Genomic DNA, 16,239 nt, shown 5'->3' on the forward strand with positions numbered 1-16,239 from the left:
TCTACTGTGGGGTATTGTAAGGGATGACAGTAGGGATGAAATGAATTTTTGCTGCCAGTTCCCTGCTTACAATAAGATTAGTTGTTGGTTGGAAAAAAGTAGAGGTAAGCTATAAAAATATGAAAAATAGATATATGAATATATTTCAATACATTAAATGTCCACTGTAATACATGTCCTTAGTGTAACTGTGTCCTTAGTGTAATGAAACATTATTACAGTTCTAGTTAGAGAGCCAAACTTACAGCCCGCAGCTGTTTCTTCAATTTTGTACTGGCATTTCCTATGGGATAACCTTGGGATGCATGGGAGGGGGGTTGCATTAGAGGAAGACAGAGACTTGTTAAGGTGCCACAGCTGAAAAGTATCCACTTTATACAATTAACGTTTCAAACATGCCTGCAGCTGTTTTTATATATATATATATATATATATATATATATATATATATATATATATATATATATATAATAATACTTATTAAATTATCCAACACCATTCTTGATAAGTTTTTTTTTATTGTTTTTATGTAGGGTTATGGGAAGAGTCGGTGTTTCGTTAATGAATTAAAAGTAAGACATTTTTTAAAAAAAACTATTTACATTTACCACGGCTGTGTGTACTGTTGGCTGTTGAAAAGCGCATGACATACGAGCGTGATGGTGCCGCTACCAGCTCTCGCAATCCCATCGTCTGCAGCCTAGAGAGAGAGAGAGAGAGAGAGAGAGAGAGAGAGAGAGAGAGAGAGAGAGAGAGAGAGAGAGAGAGAGAGAGAGAGAGAGAGAGAGAGAGAGAGAGAGAGGAGAGAGAGAGAGAGAGAGAGACTCGCACACTGAGGAAGACAGTCGCGTTCACACCGAACTACGCAGACAGCACAGACACCAGCAACTTTTCTGTTATCGGCAGCATTCACAGCACTCCTCCCACGGCTAACAAACGTAAGATAAAAACTAAAGAAAATGGAATATGAAAATAGGAGGGAATTATTGATAATATTATGAGAAAGTACTCTAAATTAGAAGAAGCTTCTTTTTCGTGGGACTCTTCTTGGCAAGCGGGACAGGTGGTCTCGGAAAGGTAAGGTGGTTGTTTTCTTATTTAGAAACAATTTATAATAGCATATACTATATATGTTTAGAAAGATGCCGGTGCTTATGTGTTCTACATGTCTTCTTGCTTCAGTCATTTTATCTTGCTTTCGCACACGTTTGATGAACGTTTATCGTTATCTATGTATCTATCTATCTATCTATCTATCTATCTATCTATAGTTGTGTCTGAACTTTAAATAGCGTTGCTCTTTAAAACCCAGTAAATGCGGGACAGCGTTACTCAGATAAATAAGAATGTAGAGTTCGTTAGTGTCTGGATGACGCGTGCTTGAGATGTTCATTTAAAAAGCGATGGGAAACAAAACTGTCAGCCAGTAAACGGTTTGACAGCAAATACCTGCAAGAGTGCAGTTCGGTACAGCGTGAACTGTGTGGAGAATAATCTCTGGTCAGGCAGTTGTACATTTTGTATCCTGGATTAGAAACTGCTGTTTGGTAAACTGGAGGGGTTGTTCTTTATGTACCTGCCTTATTTACTTACTGCGGCAAGGGACTAAGTCTGGTTCTTTCTTGAAGTGCATCTATCTACTCCAAGTTGAAACACCCTGCCAAACACGGGAGCACGGTAGATATGCCTGGAAACTTCTTTGATTGGAAAACGTACTTGAAAGAAACAGCCCTCCATTCAATAAACACATAAGTGCATTGTTGAATATTGAATATCCTTTGATTATTATTATTATATTATTATTATTATTATTATTATTATTATTATTATTATTATTATTTTTCTTATTATATTAGGTAATGTACTATAGATTTTTGAAGAGATTTTTTTCTTTACTTTTTTGTAAAGTGTCAAGTATAATGAATGACATTTTATTCAGTGGTTCTAATTATCAAAGGGGGTCTTGTCTTTACAGTGGTCCCTTTGAGGGTTGAGAAAAGCATGCCAGAGCTCTCTCTTTGTTCGGACTAGTGAAATACCTACAGCAGCACCAAATCTGATCTGTTCTTCATTCACTGCTCTTGAAAGTGCTATTCATCCAGTTGTAACTAACACACGCATTAGATTAATATTACTATCCTGCCTTCAAAAAGCCTTTACTTGGGGGTGGGGATTAAAGGTTTTTTTCTTTTGGTTAATTGGATGCCTATGGTATAGATCTATTAACCACATTGTCAATTAACTAGTCTGTATACAACATATTTTTCCCATGTCCTAAATCCTAATTTGTGGTTCACAGGCTGCAAAGGTTAATAAATGACAGCTTTGTGCTTTTACACCACAAACAACTAGGCTCTGGCAGTAGTTTTAAGTCTTGCAGAGTGTTGCCATTATAAAAAATAAAAAAAATTCTGTGGATAACTTGGCTACTTACAGCATTTACCCAATGTTGTTTTAGTGGGTGATGTGTGACAACTAACTAGGCTCCATAATTAACTGCTGTATTATCAAGTCAGTTTATCCACAGGAAGCAGGAAACAGACAGAAAACAATCAAATAGACTTTTTTTTTTTTTCCTAGTGCTATTAGTTTGCGTAATATGTGCCCTACATTTGTAAAACTAAAAGTTGTGGGTGAGAAAGATTTTTTGCGATAGACTACAAAATAATCTTATTTTAAGAACATCTATACTAAGGAACCGCTATTAAACACAGTGCTTTTGTTTTTCTAACTTTAAGTTCTATGCACAAGATGACATCAGCAAACAGGATAAGATGTGCCGGATTTTCATTGGTTGATTACTCATACTGTACATGGTTTATGACCAGTTTTCCCACACTGGACTTTTGCCTAAATTGGTCAGATTTACCATTTTGCATTCAGATCTCTCACTCTCACACCATGGTTCACAAATTATAAAATAACTTTTGGAAACAGTCTGGTATACACAGTTCAAGCCATGATTTTTGTAATTCATTATCATAAGCTGTTTCCAAAGTGTGTTTTATTCAGCCCTGTCTCACATGCTAAACCTCTTCAAAACATAGAAAGGCAGTTTGATTTAAAATTGTAAAACCTAAAACCTGTACAAGTGTCTGAACTCTGTTTTCTACACTAAATTCTTTTGTACAATGTTCGGTTACTCTAGCTAATTATGCTCTTATACTCCTACTACCTCAAACAAGCTAACACCGCAAGTAAGTCCGTCCTTTGGATGAGATGTAAAACCGAGGTCCTATTGTAAGTGACTCTGTAGCAGCAGTTGTTAATGTATAGTTTACTCACTAGTCCCTGTAAGTCGCTTGTGAAATCTATCTAAACAAATGCAGTATTGTAGTGCAGTACCGGCTTGTGATTGCGAAGGTCTTTTTTTTTTACCATGTTGTAACAGGTCATATACTGGCTTTTATAGGGAGCCATGTGGATACATTCAAACGTATGTGCTAAGTCAGTCCCAGGAGCATACACACATCCGTACAAGTGCTGGTTACTTTTTAATAAATTGAGGGTTTTTTTTCTGTTAGGGAGGTATTCTGCAGTGTCTAACAGCACTTAAAATCACAGAAACTTCTTTGTCACATTCCTAACATATACTGTGTTGCTATTATATTTTTCTTTCTGTTTCCAGTTATTTCAAAGCAAATTTTACATGTGGTGACACAATAATTAAGAAGTAAACATGGTTTGCTACCTGTCTATCTGAAACTGGGCAGGTATTAACCAAATGTATTATGAAACATTATGTCGCGGCGGGTGTAAGGGTTTTTAATAGTTTATCGTTGCAGTTTTTTCCACACATCTTCGCTCTACCGCCGCTCCCCCGAATGAGAAGTATAGTCATCTTATGTTATAAAAGGTGGGAAAATATATATTACACACTGACCACATGTGATGCTAATTATCCCAGGCTAGTTTTATTGCATGTCTGCAATTTATTAAGAAATACGACCCTCAACACTGCTTAACTTGTCTCCACCTTTTTTACCTAAGGACACTGGATCCAATAAAAATAAGAAGTAGACGGTGGTTAGTGTGTAAAGTAATGATGCTGTTTGGTTTTCCATTTCTTTTTCCATATGGGGATCCTTACAACACTCAATTCATGAAACCAGGTGTAACGCATAAATTAAAACACCAAATGTTGCTGTTTTATTTTTAAGACTTATTGGCTAAACTGAAACTATTATTACCTGTTTTGTTTAGGTAGATATTTACATGGCCCACTTCTTCTTGGTACTGTATATACGGTAGGCCCATGTAGGCCAGTCAGGCCCATGTTCCATGTTCCAGTGGTCCAGCTGCAGTTTTGGTATATATAGCCAAAACCCTTTGCTCTCACTGGGCTCTACAGTCTACAGTGAAGGGAGTTGCCTGGCTGTGCCTTCCCAGACTTTGGTTTTCCTTCTTTGTGGTTCAACCATCCTCACTGTCCCTGACGGGACAGCAAATACCCCCCCCCCCCCCCATTAAGACATAGATTGCCATTAGTGTTTAAGACAATGGGATTTGTGTTGGATTTTGCCACCATGCCATAGATATATCATCATAGGTAACATGCCCATTCTAGACAATAGGGCAGCAGAGTTGTGTGTTGGGAATCTTGTAGACTCTATATAGTTGCTATAAATAAAATACTTCCTGAATACCCACATAGCTGAAGAAAAGGAAGAAAATATTGCTAGCAGCTGGTATCAGGATGCGGGATGATAAGGTGGTGTAATCTGGGGGCCTGTTTTGGATTTCTTTGAAAACTGTTCACAAAAAGAAAAACACTACAATAGGAAGACACTCTGCACAAAAACACAAACAGTTCTCATTCATGATAGCTTCTGTGAATCATACTACATAGCAGGCTTTGTTGTATGGCTGTGGTGCCTGTCAGGAACTGTCTCTGAATGGCAAGCCGTGGATTACAAGTCTTCTTAACCCTTCTTTGTATGGCGAGTGTGCATTTGACTGTTTGTAAGGAGTCTTAAACCTGACAGATAGATAAATAGATCAATGCTGTATTTTATATATACCTTGCTATTTGTTTTAATGCTGTTTGCATAACATCTTGGTAACTGTTTGTGGTTTGCCTACTTTAGAATAGAATCATGCTGTTTCAATAATATCCATTCATTTTAAGTCACGTTATCTTGACACTTAAATGTGTCTACTGTAGTATTCATGAGACCATTACATTTATACCACTGTTTGTTTAAGTTTTTATGACTTAAAGCTCAGTGATTCACAGTTGTATCCATAAAGTATTATCAGGTACAAAGCAACCCCGTTTACTGCACGCTAGTATTATTAAAAATACATTTAGCAGAGCTCTGCAGAATTGTATTTGTAAGATTTCCAAAGATCAGGCTGATGGATAACATGACCTCATACTAACTTTTATTAAGACAGAAATGTTATTTAGTTATTATTACACAAGAGAAATGACAAGTCGGCCATGGCTCCAGGTGGTGCTTTGAAATTGTTATAAATGCTATTAAGCTTTACCTGCTGTTTCTAATGTAAAAACCAATCATATGTACAGAGATGTATAGACTGTTGCATTTTTGTTCTTGGTGGCAGATCTCATTTAAAAAAGTGCAAGTGAAGCTTGAAATTGAAAAGCATTTTCAAAACCAACCCTTTTACAGGAGCAACCTTGACTTTTTATGATAACAGCAATTTCTGATGCGTTACATTCAACTGACTGACAATTTCTTTAAACTTGAAAAGGCTGTTTTTAAAAGATTTCACATTTTCAAGTAAACAGAACATGTGCTTGATAAAACTGTCCTGAAGTTGCGTGAAGGAGAGTCATCAAAGTGTAGTGTACCGTGTGGAAGCTAATTAAAACATACTCTAGAATCATTAAAGTGGCAAAGTTAAGAATTAAGTATGGATTTTCCAGGAGCTTCATAATTAAGCCAGAAGCTAAATCACAAATTTTAATCAATTTGGAAATCAATTGCAACTAATTTGCTACACAAGACAATGAAAAATACTAGGATGTCCATTAGCATGCCTTCATTTCTGCCCATTGTGATATGTCCATGTACTAGCTGATATTTGTGCTCTAAATAATATTGCCCAACAAAACAAATGCACCATTTGTCCATCATAGCTAGAATTTTGAGTTCCTTAGAAGCTGCTTAGAAAATTGGCTATTTAAATGAATGTTACTTTATGTAACATCTGGATTGGATTGTGAAATATCTTACAACTTCCACTTCCATATTTTCAGATATATCTTCAAGTCTTTTAGTTGTTTATTTAGAGGGTAGAAAGGTGGTCAGAAAACTTAAATATGACTTTCCCTCTTAAGTGCGCGCTATTTGAGTTGGGGGGAGGACATTTAATGGCAAACAGTGAAACAAAAGTGGCATACAGAGGAAGCCACACTAGCTTGATTATTTTACCAAATGATCTTCAATGGTAGTGCAGTCTCTTGAATGGAAATACAGCGGTTTTATATTAAGGGGTAATCATAGCACAAAAGGAATGTTAAAGTGGAATGAGTGATGACATTATAATACTTTGGCACACAAGGGAATATAGCTGCAGGTGAATGCAAGTGGTTAAAGAAATGGGTTTATAACAGGAGGTATTTGGGTTCAAATCCCATCTCAGCTACTGACTCATTGTGTGACCCTGAGCAAGTCACTTAACCTCCTTGTGTTCTGTCTTTTGGGTGAGATGTTCTTGTAAGTGACTCTGCAGCTGAGGCATAGTTCACACACCCTGGTCTCCTTCTTGTAAAGCGCTTTGTGATGGTGGGCCACTATGAAAGGCGCTACATAAATTATTATTATCATATTAGGACCACTGTTTAATATCTATTGTGTTACCACTGCTGATAATGCTGTGTTCAAATTGTTCTTCTAGGGTTTCAGGGTTAGTCACTAGTATTTGTTAGAGTGTCTACTGAGATTGCTGTACGGTATATTATGATTGCAATTATAAAAGTAGATTTTGTTTGAGAGAATAGAAACAACAACACAAGAAAACTGAGGAGTGCAGTAATCCCCATAAGAATTATTGCTTTTGTGTAGTTGGATGAAACACTGCTTTAATCTTACAATCCGACATCTGTTTGCTTAGTCAACAAAACACATGCTAAGGCATTGTTGTTCAGAACAGTTTACCGTCCACCAAATCCAACAAATAAGATCATCCTTCTGTATAAGCTATGGAATTTATATTTTGCCATACACTGTAAATCACACATTTAGGAATTAAACATTAACCTTAAGCAACAGCATTTTAAACACATTTCAGAATTGATGCACTGCACATTTAGTGTTTTCTAGTGTGTCTAAAGTACATTCTCAATCATTTAAAACAGACACTAAGGTGTGTTTAAAATCTGTTACATAATATTTGTTTTTGCATTCTATGCCTGTGTTCACTTCATGCACGCAAAATTCAATTGAATCAATTATTTATTAAAAAGTCTGGTGTTTTTACATAGAATATAAGAATTGTTCATATACGTAATTGTCACACAGCATTGCAGTAAATGCAGTAAAATATTGTAAAGAATAAACAAGACACTGTAAAAAAAACCTGTTTTATTATATATTCGTATGTACCTATTCTTATTAAAAATAAAGAAATGTTATATATTTGGGGGAATTATTCTCTATAAAAAGCCTTTGTAACTACAAATATATCACAACAAGATATCGGCCTTTGAAATAACGTAAACTATTGCCTCTAGGCTTAGAAAAGGTAAAAATAGGCCAGTTTACATGTTGGTTTGTTTCACATGAATGGACAGTGCGTGTGAAAGCTAGTGAAAATGTCCCAAAAAACAATCTCGGTATTTTACAGTGAAAGCCTCAATTTCTTGTGAGATTCCAGGAAATGCTTGTGAAATCAATGCCCACTTACACATGTAAAAATCGTGAAAACATTAATTAGCTTGTTCAAGTCCTTTCCTAAAGCTGGTATAAACCACTCGGATTTGGCCCAGTTTATTATTAATAACGATTTACTGCCCCTAAAACAAAGTACTAAAAAAGCAGGCACTATCCATCAGTAAATCAAATCTTTAATAACCATTTATGTCAAACATGATGACACGTGGATTCTTTCTCGTGAAACTTTTCTCTGCTCATGTAAACGGTATTTTGGGACTTTCCCGGTTAACGGCATGAGAATCTAAGATCGCCGTCAGCATGGCTAATTTAAATCTGACCCTCCACCCCCTCTCCTTGATTTGCATAACGTTTGGGGAAAAGCACGCATTCCAAAGGGAAATGAGGATTTACATAAACACAAAAAGGCACCATGTCCACGTTTATTTCACGAGAAGCAGATGTCTCATGAAAAGTCAAACACTTATGTAACGTGGCCTGGTGAAGGACTACTTACCCATGGGACAGACTTTTCCACTGAAACCCAAGTACTGCCCGTGTCATCAAGTGGATAGGTTAACTTTTCTGTAAAAACATGCAATAGTTTGGCAAGACTGTCCTACCATGGATATTGTTAATGAGCTTTTTAATAACCACGTTAGTGATTTTAGACTTTTTCATGTAGGATTCCTCTTCTTTTAAAGGGTGAATGTGACACCATTCTGGAACAATGGTTAGACAGGAAGGTGAGGAGGTGACACCAGTTTTATTTTATCATAAGCCTTTGAGAAAAGTGACAGCAAAAGCTCAGGAAAATAGACACAGATATAACAGTGTAGTGCGAATACTGTCAATGAAAATATTAAAAAAAACAATAAAATAAAAATATACAAAGGACATTCTATTAGTTTTTTCCCCCTCATTAAAAACAATGAATCCACTGTGCTAGTATGGGCTCCTATTCTTAATTGTGTTTAATTTAAAACGCTAGTTTCTTTCCTTGTTTTGAGTGACAGTGGTGCTCAGTTTCCTATCACATTTTCTGTTCCTTCTGCAGAAAGCTGCACAATTGCAATGCGGTTGACTTGTGTACAGTACCAGTTTTATGTTTTCAGTGTCTGACGTGCTTGGGAAATGCTGATCCATTTTCTGTTCCAGTTTCACTTCTACTTGTATTTGAATTCTATTTTTAAATTATCTTTTACAATCTAAATGTTTTTTTTTCTTGATGTTTTTTTTTTCATTGATGTTTACAGAGACTGGCATGTCTATTTTACTCATTATTGGTCATCTTTAGAGAATTCTCTGTTGATTGCTGTAAAATTCCAGTGGCACCACATGGGCTACTTTGCCCTTTATAAGGTAATTGTTATCGTGGGGTCTAGTCAGATACGTGGGTCGGCTGTACTCAGAAATGGTGGGTTTAGATGGTCAGCATCTTTGGGAGGTCACATTGTAAAGGCTCAATTTCTTCTCCGGGCTTAACAAGTCAGAAGCCTTTACCCACACACTGTGTATTCCAAGTGTCTGATCAGCCAACCAGTGGGGTGACAAGCACACCCCATGAAGATAGCATTAATGCTTGGTGCATCTACCAAACACCGTAGTGCAACCATGTCCCTTTCAAAACAACACATGCACTGTTTGTAGCACAACAAATGGAGCTCTGTTATGATGAACTGTTTGTTTTACAACATCAATTTAAAAACTAACTCCAACCATGTGAACTCTGTATCAGCTGGTATTACCTGAGTTTATTTGCTGGCTTCTTTTGAGTATGCCCTGATTCCAAAGGGATCACATTATGCAATGATCTGCTCATAGAGCTGAAAGGTCACCACATTGTATAATTGCTTTGTTGAGCATACAGCTACCAGTTCAGGTCACTTGATTTAGCAGCAGACATAATATGTACTGTGTAATTCATAACTGCTGTGAGAATAAGGGATATAACCGTTCCAGAGGAAACACCTGGGATTGCACTTGCAGGGGGCATTTGTCCACCCTTGGCCCCACCATGTTCTTAAAATGAAATCTAAAATGGCATGTCAAAAACTGAAATAAGCCTGACATAACCAGAGACTGGGATAATTCATTTAAATAAACAATAACAATGGTAATGAAATATTTAGAATGTTTGCGCTGGGGAGACCACACTGTGGTTGATCCCAGGAGCCACCATCACAGCCGTTCTGTGTGCTGATGTGCTGGGGAGGCAATAAGTTGATCCCTGGAGCCAGAATTACACTTCAGCCATCAACATCAGGCAGAAGGGTATTTACATCATCAGATGGAAAGAAACACAAATGGATGGAGAGGCAGATAGATCACATTAGTTTACTGTCAAGCTACGTCATAGTTGATGCTTATCATGGTGAGAGCCAAGTTCAAATCAGCATGAAGTTTTAGCATCTACTCTCATGTAATGGAAATTGTCATTTATAACAGATGCATCATTGCACATACCTCTAGGTTATAAACAGATTTGAACTGACTGACAAAGTGGCAGGGGACCCACACATTTTTTAAAGTTCAACATCAATTAAAAAGAGTGCCTTTCAGGTTTGATCCTTGACTCCAAGCCATTAAAAATTGGGATTGGCCTAACCCAATACCTTTTTTATTAGTATTTTTGTTCTCTCTTATTTTTCTCAGATCTTTTGATTCTTGTCTTTGGATATGCAGATAATTTTTAATGCAAGTCTGTATACAGCAGAGCTGTGGTAAAGAAATATAAAATGTAAAAAAAATAAAATGTAATGAGTAATATATCACACTACGTTTTAAATAAAGTAATAAATAAGGACATTATATTGATCTTTGAGATGTCTGCAGTGTGGTCATTGATATATCTGCAGTGTGGTCTATGATATATGTGTACAGTGCAGTCTTTGTAATGTCTCTACAGTGTGGTCTTTGAGATATTTCTATAGTGTGGTCTTTGAGATATCTCTATAGTGTGGTCTTTGAGATATCTAAAGGCTGGTCTTTGAGATATTTCTACAGTGTGGTCTTTGAGATATCTCTGTAGTGTGGTCTTTGAGATATCTGCAGTGTGGTCTTTGAGATATGTGCAGTGTGGTCTTTGAGATATCTGCAGTGTGGTTTTTGAGATATCTCTACAGTGTGGTCTTTCACCAGTGCAGTTCAATCCTGTGCTGTGTCTAACACTCCAGTGTTGCTTTGACAGTTTGATTTGAACCTTAAACTGGAGGAACCTCCTGGTACAGTGATAGATTTGTTCCTAATGTTCTTGTCTTTATTTCAACTGCTAATAGCTCATAAACTACTTGAGATGCTGACTTCATATTTATTGTGTGGAATCTCCTAATATGGCTTCCACTTTCAAAGATGTGAGTCTCCTATGGTCTCTGCATTTATTTCAGGAGTTCAAAGGTGGTGCATGGACTTGGGTCTTCAGAGATGAAAGATCCTCTATGTGTTCCTATTTCCTAAGCGCTCTGCATTCTTAACCTAAGTGTCATTCTAGAGGTAGGCATGGTTGTCACATTTTGGCAAGACCTTGTGTGCACTTACGCTTAAACTGGAACTGAATGGAAGAAAATGTAATAAAAATTATAGCTAGTTTCAAGGAGTTGGCTCAAAACTTTGCCAAGGTTATTCTTGCTCACAGTAATTGTGAAGTAATAATATTACATTTGCAGGTCTTGTGATATTTAATTTCATAATGTTAAAAGCGCTGGGACATGTATGCTCTTGGAAGATATCTTAACCTAGTAAGGCATACATTGATTATTTATTTGCCAGCATAATACAAACTTGTCAGCCTCTAAAGGGCAGTCTCTTGTTGAATTAACACATAAAAATGACTAATACGTTATTCATATTATAAATTTCACTTGCCCAACCATTGGTCTTTCTATGGCGCAGCAGTGCATGTCTTGAAGAAATTGCTTCTGTTAAAATGTTGCTTTCACTTGCTGTGATTATTGAGACTAAAAAAGTCAAGATCACTTCCGAAAGAAGCCAAATCTCTTGATTACCCCAATTTTCTATTTGCTTTAAGTAATGCATTTGTATACACAATAAACAAATGACAGGAAGCAATGAATTCAAAAACTGTTTCATTCTAAAAATCCTAATTGTGCAGAAAATGTTGTTCATGGGGAGAGGAAGAGGCTTATGTTTTGTGTGGGTGAAATAAATGTTTTTGGAGTAGAAATGCTTCATTTTTTACTCTTGTTGACTATGGATACTGTATGCAGTGTTATTTATCTGAATGGAATATTTAGATAACCACTCCTACAACACATTGTCATCCCTCAACCTTCTTGGCTGCCATGGACAACTGAACAGCCATTCATCTGCATCCCTGCTTGTGAATTGAAGTGAAGGGAAAGTGGCTCAGTGCTAGCAGCAAAAAAGCAAGGCAAGGCATACCGTATAAGCAGCCAAAATAAGCTGCTCACAGTCAACTGCTGTTACCCAAGACTGGTTGAGTGTACTGTAGGCTTATTTTCTAGTCTCTGCACAACTTGGCTTACAAACTTGGTTAGTATAGCACATGCTTCATTCTCAATTGAAAAGCTACCGCTCAGTGCTACATTGTTGCCTAGGCTTTAATTAAACCCTAATAATAGTGGGACATTATTTTAAAAAGTTGTAATATATACTGTTGCATTTTTGTTTATTAATGCAAACAAATAAACAAGCAAGACCGCTCCTATAGCGGATCTCCTTTGAAAATAACCCTGGTAGTCTACCAAACTTTTCCATTTATAGAAGCAGGAATTCTGAATGCAAAACAGACTGTTTAACTGTGCATACGTTGTAATTTTATGATAGAAAACATCTGCCATGATGACGTAATTAAGAAGGGACAATTCAAGAGTTGTGTGTCTGGCAGGTGTTCTTTAGGATGAGAAATTAGTAACTGCCTTTTTTCACCCCCCAAAATCTGCTGGACTATAAGACTCTTACTTTACTTTTTGTAGCACTACATATAAGGTATACTAGACTTGAGGACTTCAGCATGATCAGGTATAGACCTCTAATATGTGTGTGTGTGTGTGTGTGTGTGTGTGAGTGTGTATGTGCGTGTGTGCGTGTGTCTAAATACAGTATATATATATATATATATATATATATATATATATATATATATATATATATATATATATATATATATATATATATATATACCTATATATATATAAATCTTGAAGAGGATCAGACAGCTAGAAGATAATCTGTTTTTGCTTTTCTAATGATGTGTGCAAATACATTTTTAAACTGACTGTGCAGAGTGTTTGTTTTAGTTGGAGTGGTGAGAGTCTAAAGTCAGTGCACCTCTGGCGCACACCCTGTCTGTTCCTGAAGTCTGTAAAATTAATTTGGGTGCTGTTGGCAGTGTGGAGGTGTACAATCTGTTTACAAAAAGATAATTACCCCTTTTCATTCCTTTTGTAATTCCTCTTCCATTCTGCTCTCCTGGACCAGTGTCTACCCATGGGCTTGCAATGTTGTGACTGGCCTTATAAACAAGATTTATTTACGGAGACTTGGAACGCAGTGCTGGGACAAGGCCTCTGCAGCCTAGCTTCATTAACGCTTTGTCACCAACATATTGTTAAGAGTTCTTTTAAAGCAGTTTTTGATGTCTGGATTTTGCATTAAACAGACTGGAGGTACAAGGTAATGCAGCAACTGTGCATCTAATTTCATGTAATTATGTGAAGTATGAATTAACACTTGCTTACCCTTTAGTCACACTTTATGATGCAGTGTCACTTTCAAATACGACACATTCAAGTGTAAGAGGAAAAGTTTTTTCTGTAATGTGTTCCGAACCTTCAAAGGTCAAAATGTGCCCTTCATTGCAGCCCTACAAAGCAAGAAAACTAAAATTCAATGATGTAACCATCTAATGCGCATTACAAGCAGAGTTCACCTTCTCTCCAGACGCTGTGTAAGGCACATGGGTGCTAGCCATCAGTGCTAAAGGAAATGTTGCGAGACAAATTAGTTCAAACAGTAAACATTTTGAGGAAATTAATTACTCAGCTTTATTTGTCCTTGGCTTACTTCAAGCATTATCAGGAGAGAAGAATAACAGTGGAATGACCTTTGCAGCAAACACTGGAAGATTTGTTCGTTGCTGGCGTTTCAGACTCGTTGCTTGAACTCGTCGTTCATTCTCGTTTTGTGGTCACAGTGTACTCAAGATGTAAATGTCTGCGGAGGTAACCAAATTTTCGAATCAATTATTTTTCTCCTTTCATATTTTTCATTCCTTTCCTTCAAAATGTTTATGTTACACAGTAACATCTGTCTTGCTCTGACACAAAAACTGAACAGGCTGCAAAGGTGAGATGATGTCCCAAGGTACAATTTACACTTGCAATATACACAAACCACATGGCTACTTGGAATCACCTGCACACATACAGTGCATTGAATCAAATATGGAGGCGACACTAGTCATTAATGGAACTGCTGGCAGTAGGGATTGAACTCTGTACACTCTGCACAAAAAATGCTGTTTAATCCAAGGTTAGAGCATTGTTCAGTAGAATCATTTGGGTTAAGAAGGTACTTAACTGACTAGCTCAAGGTCACTTAGGTATAGTAAGCTGTATCTGAAGTCGATTTTCACTTGAGTTGTCTACGAGTCAGCAGATTAGGTACTGGAAATTACATTTCCAAAACATTAGCATAAAAGTGGTTCCCATAGGAAATTTGCTGACATGAACTTTAATCTATTTTGAACTCCTGCCAGGCAAGTAATTATTATTGTTTTTTTTAATGAAAAAAAAGTGCTTGTGATGATTTTCAGTAAATAGCTTTGAGAGTACAGCCCACTAACTTTTAGATAAACCCCTGCCAAACATGATATTTGCTGCCTTTGTCAGTGGGCAGGTATTATATTTACAGTCTTTGGTCGATTTATTCTGCACTGTTCAGGTACAGTATTTTGGATGCATTGAGAGCTTGGATTGATCCCTTGTACTATGTCTCTAGTCCTTTGTTGTGTTTGGCCCAAATTAATTTCTCGAATGTTGACATATGACAAACATAAACTCTAAAACAAATAGCATGATAACTTGAAATGCTTTAATTTGTTTATCTGCCTATTATTTTGTCTAACTCCCAAGTTTGCTATGTTATATATTTTGTTTCAAGGCTTACTGCACATTTGCAACCATATAAATATAAGTACAATTTAAAGACACATATTCATCAGAAATGTTGGTATTACCAAATATTTTTAACTGGTATTCATTCTCCTCAATCTGCTATAAAAATAGCTGATTCTAACAGAGGGAATGCAGCATAACTGAATCCATTTTTGGAAGTCTGTCTAGTACTGTCCTCACGTAGGCTGAAAGACACATATCTCACCCTTAGTTCTGAACCCACTTTAATTGCTATAATTGTCCTGTACCAGAAAAAAGGAAGCCACTATCTTATATTTTACTTATATCACATGATTTTATTTTTCCTTTTCTTTCTGTCCATTTGACTCGAAATTATAGAGCCTGCATTTAGGTGTACCAGAATTCATGTTGTGTCTTGTTTTACTTTTTTTATTGGTTATAAGTCTAATTATACAGTATTAACCATACAGTACTCTGAATAATAAGTCATTTTCTAAAAAGAAAGCCTTTAATAATATCCTCGTCTGGGAATCCTCTTTGAATGTGATGTGTTTGTAGGTAAAGTCATTTTTTTTTTTTATATAACCTGTTACACTGTACACACACACACACATACACACACACACACATTTTAATCTTGAAAGTGTGTGGATCTAAAGAAAGGTGAACGCGGTACATTTTATAGGCCTTTTTTAATGGCAGTTTTTCAGTTAAATCATAAATGATTTCAAAATAATAATAAGTCTAATTAACAACCTGAATATGCTCGTTCAATAAAAGCATAATAATGCGTATGACTTTGTTGTTATTAGAAACGCCTGTATTTCATAGGAAGATTTTTTATTATTATTTATTTTTTTTACAAGAAAAGGGATCAATCTAGCACAGAGAATATATTATATTGGTTATAATTGCAGGTTGGATTCCTGAACTCCTTTAATAAGAAACCTGCATAAGAGCATGTTTGATCAGACGGGAGGGCTGACATTGGTTTCAAAGCTGGTCCTGAAACAGGAAAAAGGATACAAATACAGCTTCCCCTGTAGCCTTTCAGTTCCTTGATTTATGTCATCACCAGCCTCAGGGAGAATTACTAGAGAAAGCTAGAAACACTGCAATCATAGGTCAATTTGCTGGAATTGCAGCTTGTTCCAGTACTTTAATTAAAAAGGAACACTGTTAAAAAGGGTTCTTTTCAGCTACAAAGCATTCGGCAGTCAGAAGATTTGTAGACAAAACCAGAATCTCTTATATGTGCCTTTTGAAATGACAAGTTAGAT

The 16,239-nt window shown here is 36.4% G+C and overlaps 1 protein-coding gene across 3 annotated transcripts in view; it reads left to right on the forward strand.

Annotated features, from left to right (window-relative positions):
- Positions 1-826: 826 nt before the first annotated feature.
- Positions 827-16,239, forward strand: part of LOC121322441 (carbohydrate sulfotransferase 15-like) — a 43,265-nt gene continuing 27,852 nt past the window's right edge. For 2 of the 3 annotated variants that reach the window (XM_041262414.1, XM_041262416.1), the window contains exon 1: positions 827-1,077. The gene's annotated coding sequence lies outside the window, so the exon portion shown is untranslated. The remainder of the gene's footprint in view (positions 1,078-16,239) is intronic. The other variant, XM_041262415.1, reaches the window with a different exon arrangement.

This window comes from Polyodon spathula, chromosome 10 (assembly GCF_017654505.1).
Source record: "Polyodon spathula isolate WHYD16114869_AA chromosome 10, ASM1765450v1, whole genome shotgun sequence".
NCBI classification, from domain to species: Eukaryota; Metazoa; Chordata; class Actinopteri; order Acipenseriformes; family Polyodontidae; genus Polyodon; species Polyodon spathula.